The sequence below is a fragment of the Antechinus flavipes genome, chromosome 2 (genome assembly GCF_016432865.1).
Source record: "Antechinus flavipes isolate AdamAnt ecotype Samford, QLD, Australia chromosome 2, AdamAnt_v2, whole genome shotgun sequence".
NCBI classification, from domain to species: domain Eukaryota; kingdom Metazoa; phylum Chordata; class Mammalia; order Dasyuromorphia; family Dasyuridae; genus Antechinus; species Antechinus flavipes.
In genome coordinates this window covers 59,773,657-59,789,398 of record NC_067399.1, presented here as the reverse complement: position 1 = coordinate 59,789,398, position 15,742 = coordinate 59,773,657, and the positions used below count along the sequence as shown (strand labels likewise).

Genomic DNA, 15,742 nt, shown 5'->3' with positions numbered 1-15,742 from the left:
GAATCAACACTGTTGTACCACTAATTTTTTACTATTAGAAAAGAGTTGTATTGTTCTAATTTCTTTCAGAGTTAATGGGATCTAGGAAATGAATAAGGATGAGGGAGAAAAATCATTGTTACTCATTCATCATACTCATCAGGAAGAAGTATATGCATGTAATTTGGTTCATGCCATTTATTAAACTTGTGTCCCTAGTGGAAGTAATAGAGAAGAGAGACTTGTTTTCAGATATTTGCTGTCATAGTGACAAGTCAAAAACTGGCTCTTCTCTTGCAATTTTAACATAAATTGACTTGTTGAAATGTGATTTTATAGAATATATAAATCAGGGAATCAACTGTGAATATCTGTGTGAATGATTGAATATTCACTAGAGTCATATTTTCAGAATAGTTAACAGGAAGGAAAACAATCTGGACTTTTGAGTCATTCATGGATTTAAGTCATTATTTGCCTATGTATTTACATTTTGTATTGTAGGTGTAAAAAATGATCTATGTCTTTATTAGGAATTATTTATAAAATATTTATGAGCTTTCGGAAGACAGAAAGAAGCCTTGCCTTAAATAAGCTCATGTCCTCAGAATGTGTTGTCTTGAATAAGTGACATCACACTTTTTTGAGTTTCAGTCTCCTTTTGTAAAATAAAGATAATACTTGCCATGCCTTTCTTGTGAGTATCATGTGGGGTGACACATGTTTATTATAGTGCTTGTCTCCTCAAGTATTGAGTATAATTTTTAAAATACATATATTTTTGAATAAACATGTGGTGAAGGTGATCATGTGTAATGACCGCGAATTTAAAATCAGCCAGAGTCAGGAACTCAGGTTAAGGGAAAAATCTTCAGTCTTTATTGAAGTGAAGAGGTGAAAAAAGATTGCGATAGCAATATGGGCAGCTGCGACAGAAGCCAGCTAGCAGAGCGAGAGAGTGAGAGCCCTGAGCTCTCCTCCCCTTCCTTTTTCCCTCCCCTGCCTCCACCCACCAGAATCGTCATTTCCTATACAACACATCAGGACTTGCACAAAGAGTGGATGGGGGCCATTCTTTCTCCAAGCTTATATATTAATAGAGTATGGTCCAATTACTGTTTAGCCTTGTGCTTGGGACCTCGGTGCATCAACTCAAGCCTCAGCCCATTACAATCATGAGCACTTATATATAAAACCCAAATTTCAAAATCCAAGAAAATAAGATCCTAAAATATAAAGGGTTTCAATTTGATGAAATCCATGACATCGAGAAGAGTACACCATTATAACTCTTTGATCTAACTGAATGTAATTTTTTAGTAACTTGACCTAAAGAACCTGAAGTATCTTAGAGTATAACCTAAAGCAAAACACTGCCCTTTGAACATTCTACTTGTGTTATTTCATTTTGATAATCCCTGTTTTTAAAAAGTTAATATTAAAAAATTAATACCAAACCACTGAATAAATTGTACAAATTAAAGAGAACACTTTTAAAATCTAAATTCAGTACCTGTAAATCCTCTTTGAGTCATTTACTTGGATTGAAGGCTTTAAAATACTTAAGTAGGATTTCTTATAACTAGGTTTAAAATTTTTTTATATTTTTTAATACTTTGGGGAATATAATTTCCATTGAAGTTTTCAGTAATAAACAGAAGAAATCTTTGTGTTAATCATCTAATAGGATTAGTCTGTGTGTTCAGTCATTTGAATTCTTCAGCCTGTGGACCATAGCACACCAATACTCTCCACCAGGTTTTTTGTTTTGTTTTGTTTTGGTTTGGTTTTGTATTATAGCTTTTTATTGACAGAACATATACAGGGGTAATTTTTCAACATTGTCCCTTGCACTCATTTCTGTTCCAGCTTTTCCCTTCCTTCCCTCCACCCCCTCCCCCAGATGGCAGGCAGTCTCATACATGTTAAACATGTTAAAGTTAAATACAATATATGTGTACACATCCACCGGGTTTTCTTGCCAAGGATATTAGAGTGGCTTACCATTTCCTTTTCCAGTGAATTAAATGAAATAAACTTAAATGACTTGCCCAGAGTGACACAGCTAGTATGTGTCTGAGGTCAGATTTGAACTCTGGTCTTCCTGACTCCAGACCTAGTGCTCTATTCACTGTGCCACTCAGCTGCCTGATAATTATCTACTGATAGGTTAAAAATTAAGGTCACTAGTTAATTTTTATTTTTTGTAACCTTGCAAATTGTAATAATTGACAGATTATAGTCCTTCTCAATGGTGTTGAGTCTCTATAATTTAAAAAAAAAATTAAGGTACACCATTGTTTTAAGCTTTTGTTTATAAATTTCCTTTGGCTTGGCCTTAAGATGATGTTAGTGATGATACTCTCTCTCCTACTGTACTTGACTTCTCTTCTTTTACATAGTTCTCTATCTGGCTGATTTTAGCCTAAAGATCAAAAGCTTCAAATTAACCACATGACAGCTTCAGACATTTTTTGACTGGACATGTCAGTAATTGTTTCAAAAGAATGATCTGGAACTATTTTCTCAAAAAAAAAAATTCCCCTTTTTGGTTGCAATTTTTTCAAAAAGTGTAAGAGTTGAAATACTTTGAGCCATTAACTATCTTCATATTCTAGATTATACATTTTAGTCCAATGTCTAATCATGACATAAAGGCTAAACCTGCAAAATATAAGCACTGTCAGGTTCCACCAAACTGCAAAGGCTTATAGTAAAAGTCTGGTCTCACATGTCAGGGCTGGCTGCAGAGTGAAGAATTTTTTTTTAGCCACAGAAATTTTCAGAGTCCATATGCAAAATTAGGGGTAGGAGTATGGGGGTGGTAATTACCATTATAGGCTCTTAAAATATTAAAACTGTATGTTGAAATGAAGAAACCTTTTATCCTAAAAAATTATTATATAACTATGTTGTTATTTAGTCTTTTCATTTTATGTCCAGTCCTTTGTGACCTCATTTGGGGTTTTCTTGGTATGCCAATTGGTGTACAGTATTAAATGTGGGTCACTGCCTAATTTCTGCCATATTAATTTCCAATTTTCCCAGCAATTTTTGTCAAATAGTGAGTTCTTATCCCCAAAACTGGGGTTTTGGTTTGCCATTTACTTCTCAGGTTCACTTTATAGATGAAGAACTGAGACAAGTAACCTAGGGTCATACATCCCTTAAGTATCTGAGGCCAGATTTGAGGTCATATCCCATCTTTAAGGAAATAATATTTATTATCTCAGTATTTTCTAAACTCATTTAGCAGAAGAACAGTTTAAACTTGAAAGCTATTGTAGGAATATTCAGATGTTCTTTTTTCAGGTAGAGAAAGAGAAAGTATAGGATTTAAAGGGAGGAAATGGGGACCTTTTGGAGTAAAATACATACGTAATGTCATACTTAATATTTTAGCATGGAAAATATTTTTAATTTAGAAAATCTTGCTGAACACATTCAGGAAGGTCTGAATTATTCATGTGTTTCATGAAATCAGTATTAGTATTGGTAAAATGCTTAGGTAGGAAATTATTAAACTGGGCAGCAGTATTACTGTACATTTCTTAACATTCTGAATTCTCATTGTGAATGGAATGCCTTGGAAAAAATGCTATCTAAAAGTTGCAAGATACAAAATAAACCCACATAAGTCATCAGCGTTCTTATATATCTCTAACAAAATCCAACAGTTAGAGTTACAAAGAGAAATTCCATTTAAAGTAACTACTGATAGTATAAAATATTTAGGAATCTATCTGCCAAGGGAAAATCAGAAACTTTATGAGCAAAACTACAAAACACTTTCCACACAAATTAAGTCTGATCTAACCAATTGGAAAAATATTAAATGCTCTTGGATTGGGCAAACAAATATAATAAAGATGACAATACTACCTAAACTAATCTATTTATTTAGCACTATACCAATCAGACTCCCAAAAAACTATTTTAATGACCTAGAAAAAATAACAAGTTCATATGGAAAAGCAAAAGGTCAAGAATTTCAAGGGAATTAATGAAAAAAAAAAAATCAAATGAAGGTGGCCTAGCTGTACCAGATCTAAAATTATATTATAAAGCCATGGTTACCAAAGCCATTTGGTATTGGCTAAGAAATAGACTAGTTGATCAATGGAATAGGTTAGGTTCAAAGGACAAAACAGCCAACAACTTTAATAATCTAGTGTTTTACAAACCCAAAGAACCCCGGTTTTAGGTATAAGAACTCACTATTTGAAAAAAATTGCTGGGAAAATTAGAAATTAGTATGGCAGAAATTAGGCATTGACCCCCACCAAGATAAGATCAAAATGGGTACATGACCTAGGCATAAAAAATGAGATTATAAATAAATTGGAAGAGCATAGGATAGTTTACCTCTCAGACCTGTGGAAAAGGAAGGAATTTATGACCAAAGAAGAACTAGAGATCATTACTGATCACAAAATAGAAAATTTTGATTATATCAAATTGAAAAGTTTTTGTACAAACAAAACTAATGCAGACTAGATTAGAAGGAAAGCAATAAACTGGGAAAATATTGTTACAGTTAAAGGTTCTAATAAAGGCCTCATTTCCAAAATATAGAGAGAATTGACTCTAATTTATAAGAAATCAAGCCATTCTCCAATTGATAAATGGTCAAAGGATATGAACAGACAATTCTTAAAGAATTTGAAACTATTTCTAGCCATATGAAAAGATGCTCCAAGTCATTATTAATCAGAGAAATGCAAATTAAGACTACTCTGAGATACCACTACACACCTGTCAGATTGGCTAGAATGACAGGGAAAGATAATGGGGAATGTTGGAGGGGATGTGGGAAAACAGGGACACTGATACATTATTGGTGAAACTGTGAACACACCCAGCCATTCTGGAAAACAGTTTGAAACTATGCTCAAAAAGTTATCAAACTGTGCAGACCCTTTGATCCAGTAGTGCTACTACTGGGCTTATATCCCAAAGAAATCTTAAAGAAGGGAAAGGGACCTGTATGTGCCAAAATTTTTGTGGCAGCCTTGTTTGTAGTGGCTAGAAGCTGGAAAATGAAAGGATGTCCATCAATTGGAGAATGGCTGAATAAATTGTGGTATACGAATATAAGGGAATATTATTGTTCTATAAGAAATGACCAGCAGGATGATTTCAGAAAGGCCTGGAGAGACTTAACATGAACTGATGCTGAGTGAAATGAGCAGGACCAAGAGATCATTATATACTTCAACAACAATACTATATGATGATCAGTTCTGATGGACATGGCCATCCCCAGCAATAAGATGAACCAAATCAGTTCCAATAGAGCAGTAATGAAATGAACCAGCTACACCCAGCGAAAGAACTATGGAAGATGACTATGAACCATTACATAGAATTCCTACTCCCTATATTTTTGTCTGCCTGCATTTTTTATTTCCTTCACAGACTAATAGTACACTATTTCAAAGTCCCGATTCTTTTTGTACAGCAAAATAACTGTTAGGACATGTATACTTATATTGTATTTAATTTATACTTTAACATATTTAACATGTATTAGTCAAACCTGCCGTCGGTGGAGAGAGGATGGGGGGAAGGAGGGGAAAAATTGGAACAAAAGATTTGGCAATTGTCAATGCTGTAAAATTACCCATGCATATAACTTTTAAATAAAAAGCTATTAAAAAAAGAAAAAGAAAAAGAAAAAAATGTTATCTAAATATTAGTGGTCTAGGGAAGAGATCAGCTAAGTATGATTTGCAGACCAAATCCACTAAAATTAAAAAGAAAAAAAAGTAAATGCCATTATTGACAGTATAGAAACAGGTGGCCATTCCTCAATAGTTTTCTGGCCTTTGGTCTAATATTTAACCCTTTAATGGGAAAGTTTACAAGGTTTATTCCAAATTAAGTCTTAAGATATTAAAAGTTTTGTGATAAACTTTTAAGTAATAGTCTGTAAATATTTATTATCTGCTTAACAGTGATAAGTACTGTAGATACAAATAAAAAAAGAAAGACATTCCCCACCTTCAAGGAACTGATAACCTAATGGGGAAAAACAGCCTTCTGGCTGTGAAACACAGGTATGGTAGAGTTTAGGCCAAAGAGTAGAACTGGTGGGAAATAGCTGGCCTTTGAACCCTAATAGAGTTCTTTGCCCTGCCATCCACCCTCCAAAGAGGGATTTAGCGGGTACTAAGTATACTGGACAGGATGATGAATTTATTGGTAAAAAGGTTACATTATCATTCATCATAAGCTTTAATTCCTAGAATGAGATTGCTGTTTTCAGTATAGATATATAATTCTCAGGCTATTTTTTAGTGAAGTCATAAAAATTTTTAAAACTTAATAAGTAAACACAAGAAGCTTGATCAGTCATCAAATATTTATTAATTGCTATTGCCTACTATGTGCCAAGCACTGCTAAGTATAAAGGATTCAAAAAGAATCAAGGCATCCCAAGACTGTGTGAGGTATGCAAAGTATAGGAATACTGGAAAGGGTATAGGAAAGTTACATTAGGTTATAAAGGTCTCTGAATGCCCCACAGATTTTGTATTTGATCCTGGAGGTGATAGGAAGCCACTGGAGGTGACATGATTAGATACCAATTTCAGAACAATCACTTTGGCAGCTGAATTGGAGGATGGAATGGAATGGAGAGGCAGACCAAACCAGAAGCCTGAGAAAATCATCCAGGTTTTGAAGACCTGTACCAGGAATATACAATGTCAGGGGAGAGAAGGGATTGTATTCCAGTGATGTTACAAAGGTGAAGTCCTTGATGGTAATGGGAAAGTTGGGAGTGGGGGAAGTTTAAGGGAAAAGTTCGGTTTTAGACATGATTAAATTTAAGTTGTCTACTGGACATCCAATTTTGAGATATCTGAAGGACAATTGGAGATGGGAAGCTGAAGATCTGCAGGGAAGGGAAAGGCTGAATAAGTAAGATTTGAGAAGCATCGGCCTAGAGATGGCAATTAAATCCCATGGTTGCTGCTGAGATCAGCAAGTGAAGTAATACATAGGAAAAAGAGAATGACTGGGACAGAGTCATGTGGGGCACTCCCAGTTAATGGATTTAACCTGGACAAAGATCCAGCAGAAGGGCTGGAATAGTGGTCTGATAGGAGGAGAATGAGATGTCCTGAAAATCTAGGGAATTTTTCAAGGAAAAGATGGTGAGTGACAGTGGCTGCAGAGAAGTTGAGAAGAATGAGGATTGAGAAAAGGTCACTGGATTTGGCAAGTGGGAGATCTTTAGTAGTTTTAAAAAGAGCAATTTCTTTGATAAGTGGAAATTGGAAGCTGGATTGAAGGAAGGAGATTGAGAAGTGAGAAGAGGGAGTGGAGGGCATCTGTTATAAAGAGAGAGCCTTCTCAAAGAGTTTAGCCACAAAGGGTAGAAGAGCTACAGGACAATAGTGGGGAATGAATTGATCAAGTGAGGGATTTTTTGGAAGATGGAGGCAACATGGGCACATTTGTAGGGAGTAGGTTAGAACTGTTCAGGGAGAGACTAAGAAAATGATATCTGTTGGAAGAGATTGGGGATGAATGAGATCAGTTGTGCAGGTAGGAGGTTTGCTTTGGCAAAGAGTAAGGTCACCTGCTTATATCTGAGACAGGGGAGAAGGAGAAAGTGCCAGAGGGCATCTGAGTGATAGGGGAGAAGAGGGAACTCTCAAAAATAGATACTTGGTGGCTTGGTGGCTTTTTCTGTAAAATATGAAGTTAAGGGAAGCCTTGATATGTGTGAGGAAGAATGAAAAGATTTGAGAAAGCCACAGTAGAGAGTGGTATAGTGAGTTGATAAGAGAGAGATAAAAGAATTGAATAGTATTGATTCCCAGTTCGGGTTGTATGATAAAATTTTGTGACAGACTTAGTAAAAGTTTTGTGATTTATTTTTTGACACCTTCATTTAGCAGTATGTATTTAGCAGGAACAAAGACAGTTAAAGGTAGGTAGGTTGCACAATGGATAGACCACTGGCTCTGGAGTCAGGAAGAACCAAGTTCAAATCCAGCCTCAGATTATTTCCTCACTGTGTAACCCAGGGCAAGTCACTTAATTTCAAGTTGTTTCTAATTTTAGTTGCATTGATTTTGGTTGTGTAAAACTTTAAATTTTTATACAATAAAAATTACCTCTTTCATCTTTTATGATCCTTTCTGTTGCTTAACATCAAGTTTTTTCTTGTCTGTAGATCATAAATCATTTATTTCTTCCTTGTTTTTCTTATTTGGTTATCAATATACACCTATACTTACATTTGCTTTTGTGTCTAAATCACATATTTGGAGTTTACCTTGCATATATTGTGTATATTGTCTAAACCTAATTTTTTGACTAGTTAGTATAGTTTCCTTTATTATTAGAGAGAGGATATTGGCACTACCATAAGAAACGAGTGGAATGCATTTGGGTTTTATGCCATAGTCACTTTCTAGTGTACTCATTCCTTATCTCATGTCTCCCTTTTAACAGAAAAAGAGACAGATCTACCTGACAGAGACCACGTCTGACATTACATGCATCATCTCATTCTAGTCTCATTCTAGTCGTTACTCCCCTTTCAGGACAGTGTGTTTGATCTGCCCTATGAAACTAATATAGGTCACTTCATTTCATTGGAGTACAGATTTTTTTTAATGTTGTTTTTGTCTATGTATTGCAGTCATTGTGCATGTTGTTCTCATAGGTTTTTTTCTTCTCTACTAATATATAGACTAATGTCTATACAAATCCTCCCTCTTTTCTGAATTCTTCCATTTAATCATTCTATTATATCAATATATCAGGGGTTTCTTCAGTTATTCCCAGTCTTTGGAGAGCATACTTCATTTCTCACCTTTTTTTTTTTTTTTGTTATGTGGGATTCAATTTGGCAAACTTTTATTTATTCCTGAATATAAAAGATATTTGTTGCATTTCATTCCCCAAAGTGTATAGGTATTCAGTTTCATATTTTTTGCAGGTTAGATCATATCATCAATAAACTTCAGTAGTTCCCTGTTGCCATTAGAAAATAAATCACAAACTCCTTTGTTTGGCATTATTAAGCCAATTTGTCCCAGCCTGCCTTTCTGGGCTGATAAAACATTAATTCCACTTGTCCACTATGTGCTCCTTTTAAAGTGGCCTATATTTAGAGTTGGATCTCTTGCCTCTTTGCCTGTGTAGAGGCCATCTCCCATGCTTAGAATGCTCTCCTGAGAACTCCTGGCATCCTTGAAGAAGGTGACACAAGCTAAATCTTGAAAAATCTTTTCTGATTCCGCTAGTTTTTAGTTTCCCCTTGTCCCCGTCACCATATATTTATTTTGTATATATTCTGTGAATATTTTTATACCCCAAGTAAGCTTCTTCAAGGCAGAAACTACCACTTTTTATATCTCTAGGCCCAGCTTCTATCCCAATGTCTATTACTAAGACACCTCATGGTTGCTTAACAAATTCTTGTTGAATGAATGATTAAAGAGAGAGAAATTTAAAACAGAAACTTATTCCAAGTGACTCCTGGTGGTAGTTCATTTGAGTCAAATCAGTGCCTCCTTGGCTCCAAAGGAACTTAGAACATTTGGGGGAAATCATCCTATCCAGGGTTTATAAAGCAAATTCATTTCATTTAGATAATCATTAAAAAATTGTTGCCTTCAAAACAACCTGAGAGGCTGTCATTATTATGTCAGTGTTGCTTTTACTCATCCTTTTTAGAGCGCTCATTTTGAACTTATTTTCCATGTTTTCTACTATGTATTCCTTTTTTTTCTAATATCATTGCCTAACCTTGAATAATCTATTTTATATTTATTAAGTTAGCACTGAATTTTCATTCAGTGCATATTGGGGAATTGTGAATTTTTGTAAGAGGTTTGTAAAAACTTTGTATATTTGTACAAAAATACAAGAAATTTTGTAAGAATTATACAATGTGGTGAGTTATGCCACCCTTTTTTTGGAATCATAATACCATACACTAATAATACCAACAATAAAAATATTACCTATAATAGCTTTAGTTTTAAACATTTTAATTATGATTCTAGAGCTTTGAATTTAGTCTTTCTTAGACCATTTTGGTCTAAGATAGACTTACATATAATAAAGATAAACTAAGTCTTGATGCAGCTTGTTAGGGACAGTTCCTTGCTTGCCATATTCCCTCCCTTTGATCACAAGCTAACCAAAATCACAGCTGCATTCCTACTGTAGAAGTAGAGTTGTGTTAAATATAGCCTACCATGCTGTTGAAGTGAAAGTTGACACTTCACTACTGAAGGTTGTGTGTAGTCAGAATCAAAGCTTAATATATTACACTAAATTTGTCTTGTGTAGTATGGTGATTTTTGACATAAACATAGCTGTTTTTGCATTGCAGGTACCTAATAAGCAAAATATGAAATACGTGTTATATTCTACCCTTAAAAATTCAGTAACCTAAACACTAGACAATTATTTCATTAATGGAAATGTACATCATGGGAATAATATAGTGAGTGGATTTATAGAGTGTTGGAGCTAAGAAGGGGCATATAGATAAACTTATTCCTGTCCCGTTATTTACAGGTAGAGAATCTAAGGCCCATAGATGAGAAATGAACCATTAATAAATAGTATTTGTCTTCCTATTTAAATGGCACAAGTGTAACTTTTAATGACAAATTACAAACTTTAGCTTTAGCTAAATCTTTATGTTGAGTACCTAGTGATAGTATAAAATACTTTTTATTATGGCACAGGAATAAGAAATAAAATAAATAAATAAATAAATAAATTTCTCTTGCAAACCAGGTGAAACAATATAGCCATAGCAGAAAAAGGATTAAATTTGGAGTCAAAAGAGCTGTTTTGTTTTATTTTGGCTCTGCTACTCAATACTTGTATGACTGTGGGCAAGTCATTTAAGCTTTTGGAGCTTTAGTTGCCTCATCACTAAATTGGGAGATTATATTAAATGCTCTCTGTGGGTTTTCCTGTTTCTGCATTTACTAGTATTGCATGATTCTATGAAAACAAGCTTATTGTTGTTCTTTTAAAAATTATCTAACTTGATATTACCTGTCCATTCAGAGTATGGTTGTTGAGTTTTTTAACTTCTGCACAAACAAAAATCTTTGAAGTGGCTCATGCAGTCTCAGCCCATTCCTATATTCTTTTACCTGAAATCATTGAAAGAAAAGGCAACAGAAAAATAGTCACCGGGCCATGGCCTTACATTTTTGGGGCTACTCTACCCCAGGAGACGTGCAGCAGAGGCCGAAAACAGCAGGGAAGAAAAGAAATAAAAAGCCTTCCTTGAGAGGCAGCTAGAGGGCACAGTGGATAGAGCACCAGACCTGGAGGACCTGAGTTCATATATGGTCTCAGACACTTAACACTTCTAGCTGTGTGACTGTGGGAGAGTCCCTTAAACACCAATTGTCTCCCCCTCTTCCCAAAAAAAAGCCTTCTCTGAGTAGGTAGTACCTTTTGAATATATTTTCATTTCCAGCTCAGCAGCAAATCAAAATGCTCGTTGTTTTCCCATGGTAAGCAGATCAGAAACAATACCTGTTCATCCTTGGAAATATAAAAGAAGGTCCTACCTTCTGCTGTATATAATGGTGCCTCCCGGCTTCCCTGGCTTCTTCTATAAGAAGATTTATCAGTCAAGCACTGTGCATGCTGGGCCAGACTAGTCCCTTATTACAGTTACAAGATTTATAAAATGAAAGCTTGCAGTACACTAATCACAGTGACAAAATTAACCACATGAAACACACAGAACAATTAAATGTTTAAGGAAGAGATCTTTGTGGGGCAAGCAAGAGTCAGCAAAATCCAGTCTACATTTTTATATCAGCCTATAAGCCAAGAATGGTTTTTACTTTTAATTGAAGTTTTATCACTTTTTAAATGAAAAAAAAAAAAAAAGATTGTTAATTCATGGCCTATTTGTAGCCCCACAGGTCTGTGGATTGCCAGGCCCTGAACTAAAGGAACAAATTGTAAAGATCTAATAGGAAAATAAATTCCAGAAGCCCTAGGAAGGTTTCCCTCTAAACCAAGGATTTTTAATTTGGAATTTATGAATGGATTTCAGGGGATCTGCAAACTTGGTTGGAGAGGAGAAAAAATGACATGGAAAGTAGATTTTGCATATTGGATAACAGTAATGGAAGGGCCCTCCTTTAGATAATTTTACTTTTTTCTAATTACCTCCTACATCCCATATTTCCTATGGGAGGGAATAGAAGTTGAGAATAAGTGGTTTCAACATACTGGACATTTCCATTATTCAGGAAATCCTATGCTATATGATCTTTTTTTTCTGTGTTCTTTCTTGGAACAAGAAGCATTTATTAAGCCCTAATTATAGGATAAGCACTGTGTTAAATGCTGACATTACAAATAGAAAGACAAGGCAACTGCTGTTTTTGAGAAGCTCTAGCTCTAATTGGGAAAGACCCAGCACGTGTCAAAGTATTCAGATATAGGGCTAGTGCAGCAGGGTCCTTGGGTTTCATCAGCAATCTGGAGCATATAATGACCAAGCAGAGAATCATACCAGTAGTGTCCTCTACATTACCTTTCCTGCTCATTCAAATGATAACTGAAAGTTGGAAGTGAAGGGCCTCTACCATGGGAATAAGGAACAACTCTTCTGTCCCCAAATTGTGCCATATTTTTCTTAAATGTCACTGAATTAAGTCATTGTGAAGAGGACCAAAGATTTATATTGTAATGATACAGATAATTGAATGTCATAGAACAACAGAATAAAAGACTAGATACTTTCTCAGATCATTATGATCTCTCAGGCCTCTCCAAAATATGAATTATTCCCATGAAATAAAACAATTTCTGCTTGGTCTTAAGACACTTAATAACTCTAACAACAATGAACAGCAGAGAAGACTGATCTCTACTGTACTGACTTATCCTGGCATTCCACAGGGACACAATAGGATTTATTTCTCTCCTCCCTCACAAAACTCAACTGTGGAAAACCAAAAGGCAAAAGCTTATTGTAGCTGGCACTGCTGTGTGGCAGTTGCCATATCACTGAGAAGAGAGGCAGCATGCCACTGCCAGGCCTGCACAGTAAAGGAAACTGAATTCTATCAGAAGTCATTTGAGGTGGAGAAATGTCTTGTCCAGCAAGGGAGGAAGCCTAAGATAGCTTTGAAATCCAGCCCTCAGAAAAATTGGAATTAACAAACAGATAAACCAATGGGGAAAAAATATCAGTAATAGAGTCCAAACAACCATGAATAAATGTTACAGGAGAGTGGAGACTCATCAACTGAAGAGGCAGAGGATCTTACAGATTCTTAAGGGAACATGGAGTTACAGTGGGATGATCCCAAATGATTTAAAAGATTTAATGATTTAAAAATATTAACGGTGAAAGCCAAATTCATGGCCTGCAGAGCAGAAATAATTAACGATACAAAAACTTGAATATGTGATGGCAAACCTCCCCAAAAAAAGGAGAGAACAACTGACTGGAAATGCAAGTACACAGAAATAAAGGGCCATCTGGAAGAAGAGAAACAAAAAACAATAATGTAAAAAGAAAGCATGATCTTCATATAAGTAAAATATATTGGTCTCAAAGACAGGTGTGTTAGAAACAATTTAAGGGCTGTGGGTTTCCAAGAAAAATTGTGACAAATCAAAAACCCCCAAACACCAAAATGTTATAGAAATAAAATAAGAAAATTCCTCAGAACTTCTGAACATACAAGGTGCCAATGCAAAGCTTCCACAGATTACCTTCAGGAAAATACCTTGTACTGCAAACTACATAGTTGTAATTTTGCAGAAACTAGGAGAAAGACTTTCAAATATGAATGAAAAGAAGTTTAACTAACATGCAACTATTCTATATCCATCAGAAATAATTTGTTCCAAAAAGCAAAGGAGCTCAAGATAATATATTCTGCAAAGCTGAGCCTAGCTATTAATGAAAGCAATGGGTATTCAATTTAAAAATATTTGAAATATTCCTGCAAAATAAATCATATCTGAACAAATTATGTGCTTTGCAAATACCTGAGACAACTGAGAATACAAGAAAGGTGAACAAATAAAGCTACCAAAGAAAGCACAGGTAACAAAATTATCCCCAAAAGAAAGAGTTAGAGGGATGATTTAAAGACCTATGGGATTAAAAAGTAACAATAGAAACTATTAAAAGATTTTTCCCCCCTAAAAGTACACAATGAAGACCAGGATTGTAAGCAAAAGTCAAATAGAAGTGAAGGTAGAAAAACAATTCTGAAATCTCATAAAATCTCACAGTATCAATAGGTGAACCAGTGTTTTTAGATGGACTGAATTAGAAAATGGGAGGGTGTATAAAAAGATAAAGGAGAAGAGATTCTGTCATTCTGTAATTATGAAAGAAAAAAACTTCTATTAGAAAAATGTGAGCCTATAGGAGAATGGGTAAGGAAGCAGTGAGAGAAATTGAAACAAAGAGAGTGAAATCTCGTGACAAGGGCTTCCACTGAAAAATACTTCCATAAGGAAAGAGAAGTGTTCTATAGTGGGAACTGGAGACCTTGCAGTGGATATAATCTGCATGAAGCTTGTGCATAGAGAAACCCCTTGTTCTGCCTTAAGAGGTGGGGAATCAGAGTTCCTGGGAGCAACTGCCATCCAGAAGAATAGAAAATTATGTACCTAGAGAGATTTCATGGCACATAAAGGGAAATTCTTTTGGGGGGAGGTTAAAGCCATGGTACTGAACTGCATAATCAGGGACATAGTAAAATTCTTACAATACTTCTGTTTTCTTTGTTACTTGAGGCATGATAGAAAAGGGGGTCAACATCTATAAGGCAAAAAACATAGAAGCTGTTTATAAGAAACTCAAAATAATTACTTCGGATCAATGCTATAAATTTTTTTTTAAATTTTGATTTGAGACTTCTTAATACATGTATGTTCACATATGAACACATACAGTCAGATCCAGAAATCAATATTTTGCCATGCGCTAGTAAATAGAATGAGTTAGGTTATTTGACAACGTATTGGAAAAACTTGAGAACTTTTTATAAAAGATTTGTCATGATACTCTTGAAAGCTGCTTACAAATTTAGTTTTATAGAATTTGAAGGAGGAAAGCAGAGTGACTTGTCCAAGCTCAGAATTTTAAATGCGTCTCTTCTCTGCACTGTATTTTTCAGAGGCTGGTTTCTCTTTTTCCCTTAAAATTTAAGATGCTCATTAAAGTGCATTTGGAATACCATATAGTGCAAGGTATTTGTATGTCCTAGGCATCCCTTGTATTTACTGTCCCCTGAAGTTTTGAGTTTTCATTGTAAAACATTTGACTTAGCATCACAAAATGCCTAGAGGCCATGTAAACAATAATATTCTGGCTTTAAAAATATGTGTAGTAATCAAAACAAATATTTAAAAATGTCCCTTGTTCCCTTATTCACAGTCTTGGCTCTTTTGGAGACTGGAAAAAGGAAAGGGGAATAAGCATTTATATATGATGCCTTCTGTGTTTCAAAGACTCTCCTAAGTGCTTTTTACAGATATTATCTCCTTTGATCCTGACTGCTGACCACTCTTGTAGTAGGAACTATAGAATCTCATCAAAATGATGAAAAGCTGTTGCCTCTGAAATAATTATCCACACATTTAAGAAAACCATTCTTGGCTCCATTTTATATATAGAATTACTTAGATCATGAATAGAAATTGGCCCAGGAGTCAGGGAGACCTGAGTTGTGAATCCTGCCTCTGGCATTTATGTGTGACTGTGGATGAACATTCA

At 35.0% G+C, this 15,742-nt stretch overlaps 1 protein-coding gene across 2 annotated transcripts in view; it reads left to right on the top strand.

Moving 5' to 3' along the window:
• Positions 1–15,742, top strand: part of NFATC3 (nuclear factor of activated T cells 3) — a 145,360-nt gene that overhangs the window by 105,179 nt on the left and 24,439 nt on the right. The window lies entirely within an intron of this gene.